Raw genomic sequence first — 10,381 nt, forward strand, 5'->3', positions numbered from 1 at the left:
GAGCTAAATTTCACCAATCATGGACCCCAGGGGTTATGTGAGAGTCGCCTTCTCGTCAGGTATCTTATTAAGGGTGTGCACGGTATAACACGCGTGCTTGCTGAACTATTCAAAATAGCTATGCATGTGCTTTAAGGATCCTGATCTTCCACTCTGATAGTCACAATCAAATGGAATATGCAAGTAAAAACAGAATTTTCATAGTAAGGTGAGCGAGGGGTGAGAATGAAAGATGTAGAGATAGAGAGATATCCCACTAACCTTATGCACATATCCCTCACCAACCACAGGGGTTAGGTTCCATGGCCATGGTCACACTGGGTGGGTAAACTATGCATCCTGTCTAACATGTCATATCTAACAAATCCAACACTTCCTGTCTAACAAATCTTTTAGAGTTCTATGAAGCAGTGTCTGTTTGGGTGGATGAGGGAATGACAGTGGACATAGTATATCTAGACTTTAAGAAGGTATTTGATAAGGTTCCACATCGGAGGTTGTGAGCCAAAGTGAGGGCTTGTGGAATGGCAGGTCAGGAAGCTAATTGGATTCCAAACAGGCTTAGTGATAGGAAGTAAAGAGTGGCTGTGAGTGGGAGGATGTCTTGCTGGGAGGATGTAAGTATTGGAGTACCTCAGGGATCAGTACTCGGAACATTACCATTCATTATTTACATCAACGATTTGGATAGTGGAGTGAAGAGTAAGCTTTCCAAATTTGCAGATGACAAAAAGCTTGGAGGTGAGGTGGATAGCAGATGGGGTGGTGATCAGATACAGGAAAGTATTGATACTTGTATGGATTGGGTAAAAGATTGGCAGATGGAGTTTAACCTGAGCAAGTGTAAGGTGTTGGAGATGGGAAGAACAATGAAAATAGAGGTTACAGGATGTAAGGGGTAATAATGGATGTAAGGGGTAATGGGTGTAAGGTAACCCAAACAGGTGAAGATGGGGAAACAACTTGCGATTCTCACTTGTACATGGAGAAGAGAGCAGGTGGTTTAACCATTGACCCCTGCCGGAAGAAGAGGGTTTCGACACCATTCTCCTTTTAGTAACAGTACAGTATAGCAACACCCGCTCCCGGAGGGAATGCGTGTTACTATTACTAAAAGAAGATGTATCCGTCTGTCCATCACGTGAAGAAGAAGCCAGACCTCGAGCATTAATGTGGCAGTTTCTGCTGTCGTTGAATAATTATAATACTAATAATAATAATGATAATACTAAAGGTATATGTAGTACCAAAGGAAAGCGAATAATTGATTTACTTGGAATAAAAAATTAGTCCGTTTAATCATGGGGAGAATGGGGCAAGATGGTCCCTTTTTTTGGTTTTGTCCGTTTTGCCGTCAGATGATTTCACAGCCAAACACCATTCAATTGCCATTCGTTCGTCCATCTATCGCCCCAAGTAACTGCCCAATGTCGAGAATATTAGAGATCATTGAATGTCTATAAAAGGCAATTCAAAATTTGTGGTCGAAATGCTCAACTTGCCCCACCCCTTGGGCAAGTCGATCATCACTATGGGGAAAGATGATCATGGTCCTAAGGAAACATGAGGACAGTCTAAATAAGCGATGTGTTCGAATTTTAATGAACAGAAAATAATTATTCATTTATACATATATCCATCTAGGATACCAACATAATATTTCCAAAACATTGTCCCATACACAACCAGATACGAATGTCCATTTTCATGTCATTTATCTTTGTGTTCCAGTCTTAATGTCTAAATTCGGAACTCCCACTGACTGAGATCAATTTTGAATACCAGTTGCTTTGATTTTCTCTGGCTTCCCTTAAAAAATTTGGGTGGAGGTAGTTTTTTAACGATGTCCTCCTTGGAAAAAGTCCCACAATCTGTCTCGTCCACGATGAACGTAGGTCGATCGAAGTTCATATGAGAAGGTACTTTGCGGAGAAAGACTCCCTCATATCCATCGTCGTCGATTGTCTCTACATCGATTGTCTATGAACAGAATTGATCGCGCTTTTTTCCCAATCTATTTTTGTAATTACAAAGTCTCCTTCAATCATAATATTATTGCCAGCTGTTCACCTGATCAACTTGCCCCACAACCAAGTAATCATCCTGCCCCACCGCCAGCATTTTTACAAAATCGTCTGGCATTCATAAATTACAGCAATGAGCTGGGCAAAACATACACGCAATATGGGCATATAAACTACGTATCTACCTATACACAGATACCATTCCTACTGCACTTATTCATAGAGATAATACGTACTCACCGATGATCCGAAAATTTTCTTTTTCAGGAGGAAAATGATGTTTTTCTGATAAAATGAATGGAGCGTTTTTTCTCGTCATGCGCCTTCCACAGTGGAATTGTAGTTAATCGATCTATCGTTGAGTGGCGCCACTGTCCAATGCGAGCTTTATTCAAGTTGTGAGAGGGGGGTGATCATCATGCCCCAGGGATCATCTTGCCCCACTCTCCCCTAATGCTGCCCGTTTTAAAAGCCCATCTTTACGGTTTGAAGAAGAAGCGGAACACTTTAGAAGGACATGTATGGAACACACAAAAGAAATATAGTAATACTTCTCAAAGGAATAATAATTATTATTATTATTATATATATATACACGAGGTGTGTTTAAAAAGTATCCAACCTTACTTTTTCGTGGGTAAACAAATGAAGCTAGGGAGGCGTGGTTTGGTGCACGTATGGGAGGCAATCCTAATCCGTATGCGTGAATATTTTCCTGCCTGCAGAAGCTGTCAGTCACCGACAGACCGCCGATGAGTGAGGAAGTGTAAGTGAGCGCCGTCGGATTTTCATTTTTGACAAAATGACAGATCACTGTAGTCTCATCGCCAGTGATCACTGTGTTGAAGAAGTTGTGATCGCTGTTCACAGTCTCCAGCATGTCCTGTGCGATCCCCAAACGGAGTTGCTTCTGCTCGATCATTAGCAGCTTTGGCACGAACTTCGCTGAGATTCTCCTTAAGCCCAAATCTTCAGTCACAATGGAATGAACGGATCCAATACTGACGCCCGCCTCATCTGCAAGTTCTCTGATCGTGATTCGACGATCCTGCATCAGCAGGGTCCTCACTTGGTCAATGACGATCTCATTTCAGGATGTTGAGGGCCTACCATAACGTGCTTCACTTTCCACTGATGTGCGACCATCTTTGAAGCGGTTGTACCACTCTTTTATCTGTGTGGTGCCCATTGCTTCATTCCCGAAGGCCTGTTGAATCTTGCGGATCATTTCCACTTGGGAATCGCCAAGCTTTACACAAAATTTGATGCAGTAGCGTTGTTCAAGTTTTTCCGTCATTTTGTCAAAACGAAAATCCGACGGCACTCACTTACACTTCCTCACTCTTCGGCGGTCTGTCGGCGACTGACAGCTTCTGCAGGCGGGAAAATTTTCAGGCATACGGATTAGGATCGCCTACATATGTGCACCAAACCACGCCTCCCTAGCTTCATTTGTTTACACACGAAAAATTAAGGTTGGATACTTTTTGAACACACCTTGTGTATGTGTGTGTGTATATATATATATATATATATATATATATATATATATATATATATATATATATATATATATATATATATATGTATATTATATATATATGTATATTATATATATGTATATTATATATATATATATATATATATACATATATATATATATATATGTATATATGTATATATATATATATATATATATAATATACACATATATTTGCACATACGTACACAGAAGGAGCACACAGACAACAACCTCAACAATAATTACATGTTACAAAAGATTCTTTTTTGCACATATGTACATATGTATGTATGTATGTATGTACCCTAAAGAATCGAAAACGGATTTGCCGATCTCCATTAAATTTTGGATAAGTGCTTGAGGTACCGAAGGTCAGGTTATCAGCAAATAATACCACCACCCCCCTCCCCCAAGTTCGTTAGGGTAGGGAGACGACTTGCAATTTTCACCTGTACATGTGGAGTGGTGCAAGTGGTTTAACCACCGACGGTGCAAGCCTTAGGAAGGGTTAACGACTCCGGAATTATTTACTCGGAGAGATAATTAAACAAACTAGTGCATGCCCATAGGTGCGTGCCCGTACGTGCGTGGCCGTACGTGCAAACAAAACAAAACAAAAAAATTTCAAACTGCGTGCCAGAAACAACAACCGCACAGGCCATTCCTTCGCTCTCACGTGCTTGTACGTGCGTGCCCGTAACCGTTTCTTCTGCACGCCACCTTGTCTCGCATCCAGTGTTGTCTGCCAAGCGAGCAGTTCGTTCTTCATCCGTTTCTTCTGCACGGCGCCTTGCCTCGCGTCCAGTGTTGTCTGCTAATCGAGCAGTTCGTTCTTCATCCGTTTCTTCTGCACGATGCCTTGCCTCACGTTCAATGTTGTCTGCTAAGCAAGCAGTTCGTTCTTCATCAGTTTCTTCTGCACAACGCCTTGCCTCGCGTCCAGTGTTGTCTGCCAATCGAGCAGTTCGTTCTTCATCCGTTTCTTCTGCACGATGCCTTGCCTCACGTTCAATGTTGTCTGCCAAGCGAGCAGTTCATTCTTCATCCGTTTCAGCTGCATGGTGCCTTGCCTCACGTTCAATGTTGTCTGCTAAGCAAGCAGTTCGTTCTTCATCAGCTTCTTCTGCACAACGCCTTGCCTCGCGTTCAATGTTGTCTGCTAAGCGAGCAGTTTGTTCTTCATCCGTTTCAGCTGCACGACGCCTTGCCTCGCGTTCAGTGTTGTCTGCCAAGCGAGCAGTTCGTGCTTCGTTAGATTCCATTGCACGTGCATGACGCGCAGCTTCATTCCTTCGCTGTCGTAAACGGCGACTGGATTGGGGCATTGTGTTTAAGAAAATCGAGAAAGAAATCGAGAAAGTACAGAGATCGAGAAAGAAAGAATACAGCAAGTCGATAAATCGAGAAAAAAAATCGAGAAAGAATACAGTACTCGTCACTATCCGGAAGTCCGGAAGTGAAGTCCCCACTGTCCGGAAGTTCGCATATCGCAGTTACGATTATTCGCAATTTAGTTTTAATGGCCAATTATTCAATTAGCGCCAACGTATTTTGCCTTTTCGCAATGTTGTCGCAAGGAAAAACACAAAGAGAAGAGAAGAGAAAAAAAAAACCGTTCAAAAAAAATAATAATTACTTCTTGCTTCGGAGCATACCAGTTCACTCTGATGTCACCGAAATGTATGCACCGTCTAATATGAAAACGATCATAACTTGGGGCATTGTGTTTATCTATAAATGCGCATAAGAAATCGAGAAATTATTAGAATACACAAAGTCATCATTATCCGGAAGTCCGTGCGTTGTAACCCGTAATGGTGAACGCGGCTGAGGTTCCCTTCCCCCATCGGCCATGCCCACGCAGCAACGTGTCTTGTCATTGGTTGGTAAATAAATGGCCACAACTTGGGAACCGCTTGTCCGATTAATATCAAACCTTGAAAAGGCACATCCTCAGGTCACCAGCAAAATATCTGGCAAGTTTCAAATAGATCGGACTGGTGGTTGTCGAGAAACAGCGGTGACACACACACACACACACACACACACACACACACACACACACACACACACACACACACACACACACACACACACACACACACACACACACACACACACACACACACACACACACACACACACACACACACACACACACATTACTGGAATTATAGATAGATGAAAAAAATTATAATGGTGGGGACAAAAACAGAGATGGAAAACTACAATGAGTACACACACACATACAATGCCAATGTAAACGTCATGTCATGTATGAACATCAATAAATACCATCATGACCATGGACATCACACAAGACATGAAGTATCATCACAAACGGTGCAATTTCTACCAAGACCATAAAAAATATTCAACTTTTAAAAACTTCAACATTCCTGAACTGTCGAGCTTTTTGTTTCCCTAAATACAAACTTTGTGGACGAGTTCGTGTTACATGAAGGACCAGGTACATATTATTACTATTACATATTATTACTATTACATATTATTATGAAGAGTCTGTGGACGACAGGAGACTGTCACGTGATTGTGTTCAAGAATCTAAACCTCGTCGAATGATCGTTGCAAGAGGGAAGTTCTCAATGGGGATTAACAACGGATCTCAAAATGCAGAGAAAAAGGAGGAACGAGGAAGGAAGAAAAGAAAAGAGAAAAGAAAAGACTTTCGGGCGCAAACGGCACGCAAAATGGATCACGTGGACGTAGGGAAGGACGTACCTGTGGCGCACCTGTCCTCCTCGACTCGTTCAACTTTGTCCTTTTTCACACTCTCATTCTCACTCGCGAACTCTGTCTTCACGAACTTACACTCGGCAACGCGAGCCCTTCCTCTCGATGTGTCGACGTCCTCATTCACGAACTCTCTTCAACAAACAAACTTCCATCAATAGAACCACCGAACATGAACTGTCCACCTTCGGGGGCTCGTCTCCCCTTCCTCGACGATGCCGCCCGGACCGCGCTACCAGCGACGAGCACTTTCTTACGAACCATCAACAAATCTCTGCCGGAACTTTGGGGAACAATGAATAGCATCGCCCTCTGTCTGCTTGCCCGTCTGTCTCCTCCCTGTATGGGCACGCTGGATATCCCCTCCTTCTGGCAAACCCCGACACCATGAACTTTAACACTCCACCAACCCGTCCCCGGTCTACCACTCCCTCTACAACTTTACATCCAATCTACCACTCCCTCCACAATTCCACCTGCAATCCACCACTCCCTCTACAACTCCACCTCCAATCTACCACTCCCTCTACAACTTTACCTCCAATCTACCACTCCCTCTACAACTTTACCTCCAATCTACCACTCCCTCTACAACTTTACCTCCAATCTACCACACCCTCTACAACTTTACCTCCAATCTACCACTCCCTCTACAACTCCGCCTCCAATCTACCACTCCCTCTACAACTTTACCTCCAATCTACCACTCCCTCTACAACTCCACCTCCAATCTACCACTCCCTCTACAACTTTACCTCCAATCTACCACACCCTCTACAACTCCACCTCCAATCTACCACTCCCTCTACAACTTTACCTCCAATCTACCACTCCCTCCACAATTCCACCTGCAATCCACCACTCCCTCTACAACTCCACCTCCAATCTACCACTCCCTCTACAACTTTACCTCCAATCTACCACTCCCTCCACAATTCCACCTGCAATCCACCACTCCCTCTACAACTTTACCTCCAATCTACCACTTCTTCTACAACTCCACCTCCAACTTTACCTCCAATCTACCACTTCTTCTACAACTCCACCTCCAACTTTACCTCCAATCTACCACTCCCTCCACAATTCCACCTCCAATCTACCACACCCTCTACAACTCCACCTCCAATCTACCACACCCTCTACAACTCCACCTCCAATCTACCACTCCCTCTACAACTTTACCTCCAATCTACCACTCCCTCCACAATTCCACCTGCAATCCACCACTCCCTCTACAACTTTACCTCCAATCTACCACTTCTTCTACAACTCCACCTCCAACTTTACCTCCAATCTACCACTCCCTCCACAATTCCACCTCCAATCTACCAGTCCCTCTACAACTCCACCTCCAATCTACCACACCCTCTACAACTCCACCTCCAATCTACCACTCCCTCTACAACTTTACCTCCAATCTACCACTCCCTCCACAACTCCACCTCCAATCTACCACTCCCTCCACAAATTCCACCTCCAATCTACCACTCCCTCTACAACTCCACCTCCAATCTACCACTCCCTCTACAACTTTACCTCCAATCTACCACTCCCTCCACAATTCCACCTCCAATCCACCACTCCCTCTACAACTTTCCCTCCAATCTACCACTCCCTCTACAACTTTCTCTCCAATCTACCACTCCCTCTGCAATTCCACCTGCAATCCACCACTCCCTCTACAACTCCACCTCCAATCTACCACTCCCTCTACAACTTTACCTCCAATCTACCACTTCTTCTACAACTCCACCTCCAAATTTACCTCCAATCTACCACTCCCTCCACAATTCCACCTCCAATCTACCACTCCCTCTACAACTCCACCTCCAATCTACCACTCCCTCTACAACTTTACCTCCAATCTACCACTCCCTCCACAATTCCACCTCCAATCCACCACTCCCTCTACAACTTTCCCTCCAATCTACCACTCCCTCTGCACTTCCACCTCCAATCTACCACTCCCTCTATAATTCTACCTCCAATCTACCACTCCCTCTACAACTCCACCTCCAATCTACCACTCCCTCTACAACTCCACCTCCAATCAAGCACTCCCTCTACAACGCCACCTCCAATCTACCACTCCTTCTAGAATTCCACCTCCAATTTAGCACTCCCTCTACAACTCTCCCTCCAATCTACAACTCCCTCGACAACTTTACCTCCAATCTACCACTCCCTCCACAACTCCACCTCCAATCTACCACTCCCTCTACAACTCCACCTCCAATCTACCACTCCCTCTACAACTCCACCTCCAATCTACCACTCCCTCTACAACTCCACCTCCAATCTACCACTCCCTCTACAACTCCACCTCCAATCTACCACTCCTTCTACAACTCCACCTCCAATCTACCACACCCTCTACAACTCCACCTCCAATCTACCACTCCCTCTACAACTTTACCTCCAATCTACCACTCCCTCCACAACTCCACCTCCAATCTACCACTCCCTCTACAACTCTCCCTCCAATCTACAACTCCCTCGACAACTTTACCTCCAATCTACCACTCCCTCCACAACTCCACCTCCAATCTACCACTCCCTCTACAACTCCACCTCCAATCTACCACTCCCTCTACAACTCCACCTCCAATCTACCACTCCCTCTACAACTCCACCTCCAATCTACCACTCCCTCTACAACTCCACCTCCAATCTACCACTCCCTCTACAACTCCCCCTCCAATCTACCACTCCCTCTACAACTCCACCTCCAATCTACCACACCCTCTACAACTCCACCACCAATCTACCACTCCCTCTACAACTTTACCGCCAATCTACCACTCCCTCCACAACTCCACCTCCAATCTACCACTCCCTCTACAACTCTCCCTCCAATCTACAACTCCCTCGACAACTTTACCTCCAATCTACCACTCCCTCCACAACTCCACCTCCAATCTACCACTCCCTCTACAACTCCACCTCCAATCTACCACTCCCTCTACAACTCCACCTCCAATCTACCACTCCCTCTACAACTCCACCTCCAATCTAACACTCCCTCTACAACTCTTCCTCCAATCTACCACTCCCTCCACAACTCTCCCTCCAATCTACCACTCTCGCTGCCACTTCCTTTCCAATCGATTTCCCCCTAAAAACACCCGCTTGGGCCACCTCTGCACTCATGTATAAAGAGTGCTCCATTAGCACCCTCACGCTCCACTGCACGTTTTTCCTCCACAACTTGCCTTAGTCTCCTCCACTCATATTTTAGACTTGTACCTCTTTATTCCTGGGTGCACCACTCATTTTGTACGCCATACATGACTCTGTCTGCGCACATTCCTCAGTTTGAACCTCTTTTACACTCTGTGTGTGCACTATTAATTCAGCACCTCTTCACTCATTTCACACCCATTTGTAGCTGTGAGTGCGCACCACTCATTTTTGCATCTCGTTACTGTGTGTGCTCATTTTGAATCCCATTACTCGACGAGCGCATCACTCATCATGAATATCATTATTTCCGCGCACACTCCACTCCTTTCACATCTCCATCGAAATCTGCAGCTTGTCCCGCACCACACGTTTTGTCTTGATGACGTCATCAAGACAGAAGCACGTATCACAGACAAAGCTTGAGCATGCTGATTTGGACAGTGCCCCCTTGTGACGCGTTTTTATATTGAGAGAGCTCGACTGCACCTTCACCTTCACTCGTCGGGGCACCTTTCCTGAACCTGGGGTGTGTTCAGTTACCAAGCAGCCGGCTATCGCTTGCCACGCCAGCCGTTCCTTAACAACGGTTTTGAATGGAGTGCTTGCTTGAGTGTTTAAGGCACTTGGTGAGCACTCCACATGAAACCTGGTAACTCTACACGAAACCTGGTAACTACATTAAACCTGATAACTCTACACGAAACCTGGTGACTCTCCACGAAACCTGGTAACTCGACATACCCCAGCAACTTCACTTCAATAAAAACTACTGTATTTCATTCGTCGATTCATTCACCTCCTCACTCGATCACTGCGCACATGACTGGACTGGTTTTACATCTTCTGATTTCCTCTATTGCAGCAACACCTTCAATCCACGTGTGCACAACAGTGTGTT

The 10,381-nt window shown here is 44.9% G+C and overlaps 1 protein-coding gene across 3 annotated transcripts in view; it reads right to left on the reverse strand.

Moving 5' to 3' along the window:
- The window catches only part of LOC147014829 (plexin-B3-like), a 154,849-nt gene extending 148,107 nt beyond the window's left edge, over positions 1-6,742 (reverse strand). For all 3 annotated transcript variants that reach the window (XM_085853156.1, XM_085853159.1, XM_085853158.1), the window contains exon 1: positions 6,289-6,742. The gene's annotated coding sequence lies outside the window, so the exon portion shown is untranslated. The remainder of the gene's footprint in view (positions 1-6,288) is intronic.
- Positions 6,743-10,381: the final 3,639 nt, after the last annotated feature.

The sequence above is a fragment of the Eptatretus burgeri genome, chromosome 13 (assembly GCF_056783735.1).
Source record: "Eptatretus burgeri isolate ZD-2024b chromosome 13, Ebu_testis_v1, whole genome shotgun sequence".
Lineage (NCBI taxonomy): Eukaryota > Metazoa > Chordata > Myxini > Myxiniformes > Myxinidae > Eptatretus > Eptatretus burgeri.